The sequence below is a fragment of the Cibotium barometz genome, chromosome 55 (genome assembly GCF_041138505.1).
Source record: "Cibotium barometz isolate CiBa-2024 chromosome 55, ASM4113850v1, whole genome shotgun sequence".
Classification (NCBI taxonomy): Eukaryota; Viridiplantae; Streptophyta; class Polypodiopsida; order Cyatheales; family Cibotiaceae; genus Cibotium; species Cibotium barometz.
The window spans coordinates 27,691,457-27,706,764 of NC_141100.1; the positions used below are offsets into that span (position 1 = coordinate 27,691,457).

Consider the following 15,308-nt stretch of genomic DNA (forward strand, 5'->3'; position numbering starts at 1 on the left):
TACCCCATGTACTATATTCCTATAGAAATCACAAGAAACCCTAGATCGTGTATCCCTGTAATTTGGCCAATTTACCACAAGTGCTTGTAGTGCACCCCTCCACCACTGCTCTGAGAAGAGAAATAGTAACTTCGAGAACCACAAGAGAATAACTTTCTCCAAGCTAGATGTTATAGGGATAGTTTTGAAAGCAACAACCTTAGTTAATGACTTCAACTTTAAAAAACTATTTCACAATCATGAGCATTTCTTATGAAATATTAAGTATCTTGGCATACTCCCTCAGAATATCTCAAATAAAATCTAAGCAAAGAATGAGACTACTACTAGCTCCCAAGAAAAGTCAAGTTCTAGCACCCATCTAGCTAGCAAACTAGAATGGAACATAAACTAGTTTTGATAATCACTCACACAGTCATTCCTTCTTACATAATAATTATTAACCACTCAAATTAATCAACATTAAAAATAACACATTAATTCAAAACTCACAACAATAAAGATAAGTTTCGAATACACCTCTTTCACATCATTTCCAAACTTCATTTCTTCATCTTCACTTTCTCTTTTCTGCATGTATAACTCCTCTTATACCACAAAATTCTTCACACTTCCAAATTGGAACTTGTTTCACAGCACCACAACTACACCAAATAGCGTAGTCGTAAAATAAATTTTTGGTATTTTTGCTTTTTTTTTCTCTTTTATCTTTTTGGTAGCAAAAAAACCTAAAAATATACCCAAAAAAAACTCACACATCAGCCTATTCTAAATAAAACTTATGTACCTCAACTCCTCCTCAATAAGCTTCAAATGGTAACTACCCACATCATCAAGATTAGCATCAACTAAAAAAAAATCGGTCCAAGTTTGAGCTTCCACTTCCTACCTCATGCATTTGCATCTAAAGTATATACTCTATCTTGTAAAGTAAGAGACACTAATGCTATTAGACTATGAAAAGGCATTACACACACGGGCCCCAAAACAAACACACCTAAGGTAGAAGAATCTCACAAAAGGATGGAGTAAGCTTATAAGCTCGTGCATTTCTCGACTACTCTATATCCTGCTCACATCCCTCAATCCTATACTGACAAATACCTCTAGTTAGTCTAAAAACACTCTCTATCATGTCTTGTTGGTGTCACTCCTACCATCCACCTAACTAAACTAGTACCATAACATCTAAAATACACCTTGCACTGCTAACACATATACGATGTGGCATGAAGCATCCTTCTTTCACATATACATCTTGCACTGCTAACACATATATGATGTGGCATGAAGCATCCTTCTTTCACATAACTCACGTGGCCTAACATGATGAAACTGCAATAAAACAAATGAACAAATAACTCACCACAATAGTGGTCACCATAAATGCATATAGACACTGAGAATGGGTCTATAAAGGAGGAATCTGAAAAGATCCCATGATACTTGTAAGGTGACCCTTACTTATCAAAAAATATTGAGATTTTTTTAAAATAATAACTTTACATGTATAAATCTAGTTCATAAAACTAACCCATTTGTTTAACTAGAACTCTTGTCGATTTGGTGGTTGATCTAGATCTTGTGAGGTGAGATGGTCCCTTGGTAGCTTGGACAATTTCTAGGGATTTTCGACTGTTAAGTTCCCTCCTTGTTCATATTAAATGAAGGTTTATGTGAGTGTGTAAGTTTGGGATTCTCCTAGTTTAGGTAGAATTTGTAATTAGAAGAATTGTTCCTAAGTTATGTTGCCAAAGTCCCTACTTAGCTAGGGGCCAGTAAAGAGTATGGTGTGAAATTAATGGTGTGAAATTAGGGTTTATGTAATATCAAATGCTTGCTTCAGGGGTCGACCCCCACGTAAATATTTCTTTTGTGAGAACTTTAAAGAATTAAAATAAAAAAAGGTCAGACTCTTATTGTAGGCCAAGTACCAAGAACAATCACTAGGCTCGGGTTCTTAGGCTTACATTTTGTCCTAGAGTCAAGACCCAAAATTTCCCCTAAGGTTTGAAGATATCCCATTTATATTGGGATTTGAGAATTTAAAGCTTATTAGGTAGTTTTATAAGGTTGAAATTAATGTCCAATCTATTAAACTATTAATACTCATGGAAATTACTTTATTAGCCTTCCAGCATCATGCCATTTTTCCTTCTAGATGTTATCAGGCCCCCCTCCATTCCCAAATTACGGGGCCAAACCACATCTCCAAAACTTTTGCATGCCATTGAGGCCATCTCACCACCTTATGCCAAGTGTACACATTCCTTTTAGGAGTTGGAGAATCAATTAGGGGAAAAGCATGCCTTATTCTTCATCATGCATGGCCAATTTTGAAATTCTGCATACCCCCTTTTGCAAGCTTTCTCGTGGAGCCATATGATAGTGTTTGCAAGCCCTCCAGTACTCAATTAAAATCCCATATAATTGCTAAGATAGCCCTAATAATGGGAGGGCTTCTCTTGTGCCTATAGAATCAATGCTCATTGGCTAGGAGTTTCTCCCTATTGCTGTGATCTCATACTTTGTTGTTTATGATAATTTATTTTCCCATTGGTTAGATAGAATCATTTGCAAACTCTTGAAATATTTGAATATCAACAAATCAAGCCATGGAGCCTCAAAAATCAGCCCACAATCTTCTATTTTAAACCAGTTAATTGCTTCTTCAAGCTTTCCATGAAACCTTGCCTTTTCCCCCTTCGTGCATGGTTCAAATTGGGCTTGGTGGTTTAATCCACATGGAAGCAAGTTGTTTTTGTGAATTAGAGCTTGAATATTGATCCATATTAGCCTCTCAATCTTCCCCAAAATTTTTTACAAAAGTTTTTTTCCCTTCTCTTGAATTGTGCAAATTGGCCAAATTTAGCCCGTAATTAAGGTAAAATTGGGGCTATTTCTCTTCCCGGGTGACCGTTGGAGCATTATCTTCTTTGAAGAAGGGCACACAATGGTCTCTCAAGATTTAGGGAGTGTGGTAAGGAAACAAAAATCTCTCTATCAAATCTCAAGGCAAGGTCTATTTTCCAAGTTGCTCAAAAATCAAGATATTTTTATATTCTTTTTTTTATTTCTATTGGAAAGTGGGTATTGAAGCTGATTTAAAATTATCCTTCATTTGATGCTTTCAATTATGTTGGTTCACATGGTTTCTTTCCCAATTCTATAGTATTTCATGCTTTATAATATCTCATGCAACCTAAAGTTTTAATTGATCACATCTAGCAAAATAAATCTCTTAAAAAAGTGCTTAATCTTCTAATTATTCAAATGAGATGTGAATCTTATTTTTTGAAGTTTGTTAATTTTGGTTTAAATAAATCTTGTCTGTATTTCTAAATTAAATTAATCATAAGATTATGTATAGAAATAGGTGGAATCTAAGTCAAAGTGTCTTGAATGTTTAGATTATGGAGTCCATTCTTTTCTTTCTTATTCATAAAGATGTAAAAGGGCATGGTAAGATTGTTCTCCCATGACTTTTCCTCAATTTTGTTCAAGTAATTGTATATAATTTGTAACAAAGTATGGTCTCATTTGAATAATGGGCCCAAGGCCAATAGACCATGTCCATGGAATATTAATGATAGTGTGAAAAGGGTGGTCATGTATATATACCAAAATAAGCCATAATTGGGGTTAATCACTTGAATATGAGAAATTAATCTTTCTTCTCTTGAGACTTAGATTAATCTCCCTAATCTAGGCTAATCGAAGGTTAATCCAAGCTAATTCTAGGATAATCTATTTGTTGCTTTCTTTCATGGTTATCAGAGCTTAGTTTTGATCCATCTTCATCTTTGTTTCAAGAAAATTTGAGAAATCTTAGATTTCTTAATTTTCTTGATCTTTCTTGAGTTTCTTGATTTTTCCAAGATTTTCTTGAGGAATTTGGTGCAAACATGAAAAAAATCATTCAAGTTGATGACAAAAATCAAGGCAATGGTGATCTTGAGTGTTGGCCATGGCATTAGGACATGCTTTGTTCCCAAATTTAAGCTATTTGGACTAATTTTTGATAGGCAAACAAGTTTTGGCCAAAGTGAGTGTGCAATGGACAAGATTTGTGTGATGTGGACCTACATATCTTCTTTCCCATCTTCGCTCGTCACGTTTTTGGTTCTAGGATAGATTTGGAGAAACTTTCTTTATCTTGGAAGCTTGAGATATAACTAAGGAGGCTATTAGAATTTAATTGAACCTTCAATGGAGCAAAATGGCTCAATTTATGAATATCCCTCCATGGCTGCTTGCAACCTGCACTACCTATATCTTGGTCATTCTCGCAAACCCTAACTACTTCTTTTGAAATGCTTTGCTTCCTTATATATTATTTCCATGTTATAAGGTATACAATACCTAAAATTTGGTGAATACTATTATCTTTTGCTCATAAGAAGGAAAACGGGTTGTGCCTACCTCATCTAGGGTTTCATGAAAAGATTGAACACATAATCCCTTTGTCACTTTGCACAGTAAAGCTCTTTTAGCCATGCCATCTTAATTGATGTTTTCATTCACTAGTTTCATCAACGTTGGCTTGACTCACCTTTTCTTGCATCAAGTTTGGGATTTTCATGAGGGTTAAGATTTATAATTTCCATAATCTTCAAATGATAATACTAATGATCCGTTAAACCAAGGGTTAATATGCATATTTATCATAGTTGTTTCCTCTTGCAAATTTTTAGAATTTTCATGAAAATTAGGGTTTCTTGGATTCTTTCATGCTTGAATCGAGTTCTTCCACATGGCTTTGCTTCAAATGCAATCTTATTAAGCTTTGCATACCTCCATTCAATTTCATTACACATTTGAAACATCATCCTCACTTCTTCATGCATAAGATTGGGTATTTCATGGAATTTGAGCTTTTTGGTTTTTCCTTTCTCGTATCTACATGCTCTATAGGCTTCATTGCATGAGGGTTTGAGAATTGGACACCACTACATGCTTATGGAATGGAGATTAATGCCATTAATCATGCTTGGTTAAAATAATATAAGGCACGTCATATGCCATGTATTGGGCAATGCAAAGGGAAATCCAGTTATCAAATCAGTTACCGGATGTGGATTTGTTCCGGATTACTGTAGTTCTAGATTGGTAGTATGACGGAATGCTTATGTTCTTGACACAAAATAGTTTTCTAGAAAATACAATCAAAGATCTTCGGAAGCGTTTTGCTCTCTGAAGTAAAACTTTTTTGGTAATTGCAGGTCAATTATACAAAATTGGCATTGATCAAATAATCCACCCGACATGTACAAACACATGAACAACAAGCTGTATTGATGCAAGCATAGCAAGGTGTAAGTGGCGGCCATTTTTCAAAAGAAGTAATAGGTCAAAAAATATTTGAAGCTCAATTATGGCTTAGGGTGCACTACTAAAGAAACCCTATATATCACATGCGTTCAAGGTGTATTTAAAAAACTTCTTACTTGTAAATATTGCAAGCCAGTTATGGCTTGGGGGTGCACTACTAAAGAAACCCTATATATTACACGTGCGTTCAAGGTGTATTTAAAAAACCTCTTACCTGTAAATTTTTCATGAATAAAATGACCCCTTTTTCTTTATGGACTTATGGTTTTTTTTTCAAAATCAATTTAAAAAACCCCTTCTGTAAATTTACCTTAAATTTTGAATTAAAAAACCCCTTCATTTGAACTCATGTGGTATACTTACATATTTTTAGGCGAACTCCCCAAGGATTATGGTGTCCTACAGTGATTAAAGGTGCATGGCAATTTGCTTGAGTGTGATGTCTGTCAGCTAAATGCCCCACAATCCAGTGCTCTCGATGGAACCTTTTTAGAAATGGGGTCTGGATTTTCTCCAAGTTAAGACTTAGTGGACTATCTTAAGTGTTTCCCCCATTTTGGAAGGGGGGACCCTTACAAGTGGTATCAGAGCCGATCTTAGTTCCTAGGATTTGTTTTTTAAAGGTTAACTGTCAAGGGATTAAAACAAGTGATTGTTTATCATATGAGGACGAATCAATCATCTCTATTGGCCATAGAAGTGATTTGAATATCCACACATGTTGTGACAATCATCCTATGAAATTGTGCTTATATCTTGGGGGTGCACACGCAAGATATTTGTACAATAAAAATTTGAGAAATAATATTGGGGAGAAAACCTTTTGAGGAAAAACACAGGGTGGTCGAATTAAGAAATCAGTGAACTGAATGACTAGAAGGATAGACCGAAACTTTGTTCAGAGAAATTTTCAGGATATATCTCATTAATTTGCATATTATAAATTATTAAGATTATAACTCCATTAAGGTTTGAATAGTTGACGTGTGAATGCCATCCATTGGATGCTTTACACTAGGACTATCATCCAAGATCTTGAACCCATCTCAGACAAAACTTCGGATGTGTAATTCCCAAAGGATCATGCTCTTAGATGTGTTAATCCCAAGATACTAGATGTGTAATTTTTAGAAAACTAATCATCTCAGACGTGTTAATCCTGATAATCTTTGGATGTGTCAATCCCAAGGCACCAGATGTGTAATTCTCAAAAAATGAAGATCTCAGATATATTGATCCAGAGTTCCTTTAGATGTGGCGCTATGATAAGTATTTGATAGTTTTGAACTTTTCATGGATATAATGAAAGAAGCAAGTTCACCCTTGCTCGTCTAAAAATCGTAAGAAATGCCGAATTAGTTGGAAGCACTGTTGTCAATCTAACCACTGGAACTAGAATCAGTTATGAGATGCCATGAAAGTACACCTTCGTGAAAGGTTTTGTCCTCCATGATTTTGAGAGGATAAAATGAATGAATTTTTGGAGCTAACCCAAGAAAGGAAGACCCTAAAAGAATACCACCAAACTTTTGTTAAACTTCTCCGATTTGCTCTAGAGATGGATGAGGTAACTCTTCTCCATCGTATCATTTGGAAGCTTAATCTACCATTGAATAACCTCGTCAAGAATGCAAAACCATCCTCTATTTCAGAAGCCATAATTATAGCCGGAGACTATGATAAAGTTTTTTTTATATAGAAAGTGTCGAGAAGGACATGAGTCCTTCCATGTTAATCAAGAAGAGGTCTCCTAATTCAAGAGGAACGTCAAGCCCACCCCTGGCTACAAGGAATCATGAGCTAGAGCAAAAATAAGGTCAAGAAATAGGGATAGCAGGGATAGCAGGGTTAAAGATAACCGAATTCAACAAGTATTTCTATGAGTAAATAGAAGAGGATTGGTGCAAGATTCATGTGAAGTAATGTGCATGATGAATAGAGGTATTCCACAAGACGATACTAAGATTATGAAATTGCTATCATAGGTTAGATTGCATAAAGGATTGATTCCCTTACGTTTTTTCATGACAATTTGTTACGTACCATATTACATGGGGGTATAGAATAAGGAATTCGAAGGTTCATATTATATGAGAGGTATATGGATGCATGAAATTAGGATAATAAGGCCAATTAACTTTAGAATAATAAAGACCTTTTGGAGGCACAACAAAACGAGCCAAACACATGAAATAAGGGACTCTTTAAGAACAATGTTTAGATAAAAGAAGATTTCTACCTAATGGGGACACCACTTAAGATGAGACAGGAGGGGAGATTGTAAGGTCCCTCCCAAGCCATGTATGTATGTGTCTCTTTTAATATAGATTTCAATAAGGAAAGAGAGTGCACTTAGAGAAGAGTGAGACAATAAGGCTAGAAACATTAGGAAAGTGTTAGAATAAAAATATTAGCTCCAAAAATCCTAAAAGAAATAAGAAGACAAGAATAGTTTTATTAAGAGATAAGTATCTCCAAAAATAGAAATTCAAATTTAGGTGATAGGAGGTCGTATTTAGAGTACTTTTACATATTTAGAGTCCATGCACACTAAAAATGTGGAAAAGCAATGCGTTTCTAAAGATGGCGCATTTGTGGCTATATACAGATGTTTTTGCCTATTTTACCTATGCTAGCTTGTAGACTAGATGCTTCCGGTTCTTTTGACTGGTTATATGAACATATTCTGAGTTTTTATCAGAGAGTTATGGCCAAAACAATTTGCTGATTCTGTCAGGGTCTCTACACAGGGAAAACTGTAAGAAGGCAGCAAGTAGCATCAAGGTAATCCTAGAGCTTGAGATGTATATATCCCTTCATTCTTATCTAATCTCTTAGAAGAGAAGGTTAGATTGCTATGTTCTTTCGGAGGAAGAGACCAAAAAACTCTATAGCTTTTCTTTTAAAGAAAGAATAGTATGCCGTAGCCCTGCAAGAGAAGGCTATTTTGCCATAGACCTTCGAAAGAGAGAAAAATCAGAGTATGAGTAAGAGGAGATAAATCTTAGGGATGATTGGATGATTTCAATCATAAGAGAAGGTATTAGAAGACTCTCTATTCTCATATATCAAGTTCTGAAACTCTTATTTTAACGAGCAAAGACAACGATAAACGACAAATTTCTATGAGGTATATATATATATATATATATATATATATATATATATATATATATATATATATATATATATATTTTCAATTATATATCATTCTTAGGGGTTGAGGTATGGCCCTGGCTTCTCTATTAATTGTTAATAGTGATCTATTTGATTGATTTACTAGTTAAAGTTTGTATTCTTTTAAACAACGGCATATGCCTTAATAAAGAGTATGTTATCGCAATCTCAAGTTGAAATGCTAAAATCTTTGTGAAAAGGATTGTTTTCTTAAGAAGGTAACATGGATTCTAGTCCTATGGTTTAGTTGAGTAAATGGATTGTTATCTTGGTTAAATTAAGGTACAGGTACAACCCTCCCTGCCTTGACGCTGCCCCGTTCTTGTTCTTGTATAGCCGAATGACGAAGATGTTAGTAAGGCCTGGAGTTGGTCCATGGTATCCCTCGTACCATTGGGAGAATGAGGTTCACCGATTGAGGTGAGTGATTGTGATGCTACCTAGTTCTGAGGGCCCAGTGCAGTGAATTAGCCCACCCTAGTGCGTAGACATTCCTCTGAGGGGCGGGAGGATCAAGCGACGGAGCCTGAGAGGGCGACAGGCCGGCTTGAGTCCTCGCCAGTGGCCGACGATGAGGTGTATGGTCCCGTAGGGTTTTGCCCAACCAGCATGTAGAGGCTGGAAGGCCGAATTCTAGATCATCAACAGTATAAAGGAAAAGAATAAGAGAGCCGGTTTGGCTTGTATGAAATTGATTCATGTATAAAGTTTTTTTATAAATTTTATCTTTGGCATTATTGTACTGTGGAAAAACGTTGTTTTAATAAACCTTGTGAAAAGGGCCTTAATTAAGGAACATGTTTATTTATGTCAAACAGTGTGGTAGGATTAATTAGAAAACAAATTGACGCATGAGTAGGGTGGTGGAAAGTGGGAGGATGGAATGCCCCAACGGCACCATCCTACGGACGGGTGGACCCGATTAGTCGGGTAGCTTTCCAATAGATTAAGTGAAAGCCCTATGCTAGATAAATAGGTTCTCAGGCAATTCTATTCTAGAAGACTAGGCCAGCGCGGCCGGCCGCTGTGTCTTGCATGGATGAGGAAAAAAGCGTTGTCTCTAGGAATCAAGACTAGTAGTTGCCCAAATTATGATCAATTATCCTATGGGTGATTTGATGTTTAGAAGATCACGCTCCCCTTGCGGGATAGACTAGGTCTTACCTATGAATCGTATCCTTGAATCTCTACATGGTCAAGGTGTCGATAAGTAGGAAATTTTCTCCAAGTTAAGACTTAGTGGACTATCTTAAGTGTTTCCCCTATTTTGGAAGGGGGGAACCTTACAACTATAGATCCATCTCCTTCAGTTGCAAATCCCATCCCCTTTGTTGAAATATGCAAGTGAATGGGTGTGTGCGAAAATGAGCCCTTAGCTAGAGATTGTAAAAAGGGAGTCCGTATCTAAGTGGGTAGGAGTGAAAAGGTGAGAAGAATCCATTGGATGAGAGAATCAAGGGTAGCATGAGTGAATATAGGGGTGTGGAAAGATTCTAGGAAAAGGTGCCCCAGCAGATGTAGGGGAGGTGGCACAAATCAAGGAGAAATCAATGGAGTGGGTGCTTGGCACCTTGTGGATATAAAAGCTATAAATTGAGGCATTGGCCTAATGAGAATTTGTTGGTTTTTGAGTATCCATGCCTACATTATGCTATTAGATTAATTGTACACTAATCTTACTTTAATCACTCTCTAATTGCTTACTAATCATGTTTATTCTTGCATTTGATCCACCATAGCCCATCACATTACTGCAAATTCAACTTGGTATCAGAGCCTAGCTTAGGATTTAGCTAATTTTTTAAGCCTAATCACCTTGCTAATCATGGATTAGGAGTTAATCTTTGTTTAGGTTTTTTTCAACTAATCTTCTACACCCCCAGCTGGTGGAGGGGCTTGATCTCCCTCCAGTCTTAAAATTAGCTAAAACTATCTTAGCCACATCTAGGAAACATTCCCACGCATCGGCCTACCACAACGATACCTCAAATCACTGACACATGCTGCTGATTTACGCTGATTTGTAGGCACCTTGTTTTTAGAGCAAATTGTAGATCTACACTTTCACAGATGGAATTAATCTAATTTCTCTCAAGCCTAGGGTTTTCAAGGGCGCTCTACATGCCTAAGATCTCAAATTTTTGGAATTCATCAAGGAGAAGTTGCATCAAGTTCTGGATCAAATCTGAAGTGACGCTGATTTGTAGGCACCTTGTTTCTAGAGCAAATTGTAGATCTACACTTTCACAGATGGAATTAATTTCACAGATGGAATTAATCTAATTTCTCTCAGGCCCAGGGTTTTCAAGGGTGCTCTACATGCCTAAGATCTCAAATTTTTGGAATTCATCAAGGAGAAGTGGCATCAAACTCTGGATCAAATCTAAAGTGACTTTGGTAAAATAAAAATTAAGCATTCAATATTTGGTCAAATCTTATGTTTTTGGACTTGATCCTCTACTAGACTAACTGCTATTGATGCCCTTAAAAGGATTTAAGATCATTTGAACTCTAAGGCACCAGGCTGGCCTCCCCGTACACTCTATTTTTTATAAACAAAATAGGAGATTAATCTTACTAATTAGTTATTAATTAGTACTAATCATTGAATTTTGATGCAATTGATGGTTCAAACTTACCATTGGGTATTTGATATAGATCTCTATCACTTTAGATTGCAATTTGAAGTTAGTTTGATGTCCCAACCATCCAGGACAAAACCAACTATCCTTGGCTATATATGCAATTTTTGGTGTATTCATGCTTGTAAACTTGTTGTAATCATCATTAAACACTAAATTGGATTTGTAAAAGGGTAGACACTACCCTTGAATCTTGAATTGGATCAAGAGGTAAGACCCCCTTCACATCATCATGAGCATTGCACAAGAAGTAGCTAAATTCAACAAGGAGCAATTCCATACATGGCAAACAAAAACCATGTATTTGCTCATGAGGAAGAATCTATGGAGGCTAGTTGAGGGAAGAGATGAATGTCCAGAGGAGCATGGGAAGGATGAGTTGAAGAGCAGAAATGAGCGCATTAGGACTCATTGCACTTAGCTTAAATGATGAAATCATTCACCACATTGCGGGGATACAACAAGCTAAAGATGCATGGGATGAACTTAACAAATTATTTGGCACTTAAGCAAAGAATTCAAAGATAAATCTACTAATGAAATTTTACAAACTTGACATGAAGGAAAGGGAACCTCTAGCCACACACTTCAACAAATATAAAAGCATCAAACAACAACTCGCAGCCATTGGAAAGAAAGTAGAAGATGATGAGGCACTAGCAATGCTTCTAAAGAGTGTGGACAAGGGAGAGTATGAGAACATTGTGGCAACCTTAAAGAATGTACCAGATTTAAAGTTACATGAGATAGAAGGAGCTCTACTAGAGCAAGAGAACAAGGTCAAAGCGAAGAAAGGATTGGACCCACCAACACCTGGAGAGGAGAAAGCATTCTACACCCGAGGACGCCTCACACGAGGCGAGGATGAGGAAGAGGCAGGGGAGGAGGAAGGACCTTCACTTGCTAAAACAACTGTGGGAAGCCAGGACACATGGCTAGAGACTGCTACAGCAAAACAAATGAAGAAGGATCGGCATTGAAAAACTTCATGGAGACTCCTAAGGTAGAGGAGTCATAACATCTTTTCTGAGAGAGAAAGAGAGAGAAACCCCACAACAATGTAACCTGCCCCAATAGAGTAAAACCACCTCTGTGCCACCGATGATGTAGACCATGTGGTAGATGTATGCATGAGCACTTTAGTCAAAGTTACGAGCACTTGTAGTAGCCTTGGACAAATAGAGAGAAAGTTTCAAGGACTATGAGTTAGAGACTTGAGGCACTAGTCACGGGCTATGAAGTAAGAGGGAAACTTGGTATAGGGTCCAAGTGTGCTAGAATTATTCACTTGAGGGGAGGTGTTGAAATATGCAAGTGAATGGGTGTGTGTGGGAACAAGCCCTTAGCTAGAGATTGTAAAAGGGAGTCCATAATTGAGTGGGTAGCAATGAAAAGGTGAGAAGAATCTACTAGATGAGAGAATCAAAGGTAGCATGAGTGAATATAGAGGTGTGGAAAGATTCTAGGAAAAGGTGCCCCCAGATGTCGGGGAGGTGGCTTGAATCAAGGAGAAATTAGGGGGAGTGGGTGCTTGGCACCTTGTAGATGTAAAAGCTATAAATTGAGGCATTTGCCTAATGAGAATTTGTTGGTTTTTGTTTTTGAGTATCCATGCCTGCATTATGCTATTAGATTAATTATGCACTAATCTTGCTTTAATCACTCTCTAATTGCTTGTTAATCATGTTGATTCTTGTATTTGATCCACCGTAGCCCATCGCATTGCTGCAAATTCAACTCTTGACTACAATTGCCACTCCTTCAACTGGAGATACTATGTCTGAAAGTCCTTCCTACAAGTTACTAGAGAACTTGATGCTGTAGTTGGATTATTGTGCAATGGAGAATAAGAACCGATATTTGTTTGCATACCTTTCTCCCTTGGGTAGTACCTACCGTGAATAGTAGGCTAGTCTAGAATGGTTGAGGGGTGGTAAAAAGTATATGATACACACTCAGACTTTAAAGTACATGAACTTACTACTTTATACCCCATGCATGGAATTCTTAAGTTGTATATCAATATATATACAAACATCTACAAGCCATGTATAACATCATTGTACTAGGGCTTGTAAGATCAACTCTCAAATTTGGGTTTTTAATGTCTCCCCCAAACCCATATTTTCCCAAAATGGATAGTAATATATGCATTGATGCACAGATTTACAAACAAGCCAATTTACTTATTATTGCTACAAGGAGTCACGTCGAAGTGTTTACATAATGATAATATATTAATAATATTATGTTTTTTCCCCTTGAGTAGACCCACATAAATTTCAAGAACTCCAGTATTGATTGTAGAGCCAGTAAGAATCTGCCACCACAGCTTCACCATTCTCATTGCGTTGCCAATAGTAGTAAGCATGCGTCTTGTTTTTTATGTCAAGCATGGCATGGCCAAAGCTGGCCTCTCTGAATGCAGAGTAGGCTGGCTGGGGCTCTGTAAACCTACAAGTCAGATTCAAACACGCATAAGCTTGAACTAGTGTGTGACCTTGTATAGGTTAGAATTAAGTCGCTAATTAGATGACTTGTATTATAATGATAATCATTGTCAGCTTCTTCCTTGAAGGTGATATTAAACTTACTGTGGAGCAAGGCCCTCTCTATTTCCACCATCACCAACGATTATGTAAACAGGTGCAGAATTGTTGCGCATAGGCACACAGTCCCCGTTCACAATGTTGTAGGCTATGTTGGAAATTCGATACTGCAAACGAGCCCCCCAAGTAGAGGAAGTAAACAAATGTCAAGAAAATGTATAACAAATGCCGGTGTCGGTGGGTGTGTTTTTTTGTGTGTGTGTGTGTGTGTGTGTGTGTGTGTATTAACACCTCTCTCCCTACTCCTCCTTCTATTTGTGTGTCTCTCTCTCCTTATATAACAAAATATTTCAAAGTTATTTTAGATAATTATGAGAAAATAATGCTAGAAAAAGTGGCATATGATTGTACATAGCTTTTAAAAAATCCTTCACTTTTATCACCACCAACAAAAAAAAGTTGAAAAAAATAAGGATTAAGTGGAGAGGGAGCATGCAAGGTAGATTTCCCAGATCAGCTAAGACCACATTTAATAATTGAATCATATGTAAATACGACCTGCCAATTAATGTTGATACTCACCGTCCTTTCATATGAATGTACATGGCCAGCGAAAACAATGTCAACCTTAGCATTTGTCAGCCATATTTCAAACTATACTCTCATGGTTTCACCTTCCATATAATGAAATCCATTGCTGTTGTACCATGGTACATGCACTAGAACGATCAACCAAGGAGTCTTTGTTCGGTCTACACTAGCTAGCTCTTGTTGTAACCATTTATACTGTGGAGTGTCTATACCTGCAAAACAAACAGCAAGTGTCAAGCCATTAATATGAAGCTAATACATAATTAATCTAGTCTATATGTGTAGACATCAAGTGTCAAGCCATTAATATGAAGCTAATGCATAATTAATCTAATCTATGCACAATGAAAGAAGAAAAGAATTGAGGCATACCATAAGCTGAAAAAGATGAAAGAACAACAATGTGGGCTGAAGCTCTCCTCATAGAGTACCAAAGAGGTGATGTACTATGAGAGGCACGATAGGGGACATGGTAACGGTTCAAGTAAGGCTTTAATGGCTCTATTTCACCCTACACAGATCACAATTATTCATCATGTAATACATACTTATACTAATGCTAAAAAATGGCAAGAAGAAGACATGCTAACTCACCAACTCTGGAGCAAAATCAATCTCATGGTCTCCTACTGTCCAGATCCAAGGTTGGTAGGCTGCGCTAGGCTCCAAAAATCGGCCCCACGTGTCCCATCGTCTGTTATCATGATGAGGAAGAGCATCAGCATAGGATAGATCACCTACATATAGAAGTGTTTGCCCCTCTCCTTGCACATAGTGCTGGAATGTTCGATTGGAATCATATGTCTGACCCAAATCCCCTGCAAAAACCATCAAAACCCAGTTCAAAAGCACATAATTGATATGTAAATACAAATGTCAATCTTCTATTCACCGACTTTTGAACTTCTATGTATGTTTTTTTTTTGAATGAGACCCATGGATGAGCATCGCTACCAAAAAAAACATATCATCTCTCTATGCATATCTGTGTACTTATGTGGGTTCATGGGTGTGTGTG

The 15,308-nt window shown here is 37.0% G+C and overlaps 1 pseudogene across 1 annotated transcript in view; it reads right to left on the bottom strand.

The window, feature by feature from the left end:
• Nucleotides 1-13,432: 13,432 nt before the first annotated feature.
• Nucleotides 13,433-15,308, bottom strand: part of LOC147607570 (purple acid phosphatase-like) — an 8,206-nt pseudogene continuing 6,330 nt past the window's right edge. Inside the window, exons 5-9 of the transcript XR_015264732.1 lie at nucleotides 14,885-15,108; nucleotides 14,663-14,801; nucleotides 14,282-14,502; nucleotides 13,745-13,866; nucleotides 13,433-13,604 (exon numbers count right to left, since the gene is read on the bottom strand). The product of XR_015264732.1 is annotated as a purple acid phosphatase-like (transcript). The remainder of the gene's footprint in view (nucleotides 13,605-13,744; nucleotides 13,867-14,281; nucleotides 14,503-14,662; nucleotides 14,802-14,884; nucleotides 15,109-15,308) is intronic.